The following is a 741-nucleotide window of genomic DNA, read 5'->3' on the forward strand; positions in this document are numbered from 1 at the left end:
AGCTAATGATTTACCTCATGTCCCTCGGTCCCCTTAGTTTCACAACGATGAGGCACTTTTCACACACAAGCCACTAAATAATGTACCATACGTTTTTTACACAATGCTCCCAACCTTTATGTCTGTGACCCATGAAAGCTCTCATTCATCCCATATAGCTCTGCTTAACAATGACCACCATCTATAGTCTACACAGTTTAAAATGACTTCACTAGAGCGTCAAGCCCTCCACTGCCCCAGACTACCTGCAGAGGGAATGGGCACAGTTAATACCACAAAAAAGTGGAAATCCTACCAAAGAAGAAAATGGCAAAAAGTATTGGGTAGTCAATAAGTATAAAATGCCACAGACATATTACATTTTGAAATTCCTACAACTATCACTCCTTTTCTGACCTTACTATGTGGGAACTTATTAAAGACTTCAGACCCATGTTTGATTGAACCCAAGTTTTCCCACACATATATGGCCACAAAATGGACGCTCTTTGATCTTGTATAACACCAAGTTAAAATCTTCAGAAAGTACAGTGAGAGGCTTCAGCCTTGTGTGTTTGAGGCATATAACATCTCAATGAGATAAAACATGAATCCTATTGCATATATAGCAAGACATCCATTAATGAACTAACAAGTCTTAAGTTAGAAACAACAGAAGCTGAGATCAAAACCAAAAGACATTAGTCACATATCTTGACCTTAAAACCAGATGGACAGACAATCAAAACATCCAAGACAAAA

This window comes from Mastomys coucha, unplaced genomic scaffold (assembly GCF_008632895.1).
Source record: "Mastomys coucha isolate ucsf_1 unplaced genomic scaffold, UCSF_Mcou_1 pScaffold18, whole genome shotgun sequence".
Taxonomy (NCBI): Eukaryota; Metazoa; Chordata; class Mammalia; order Rodentia; family Muridae; genus Mastomys; species Mastomys coucha.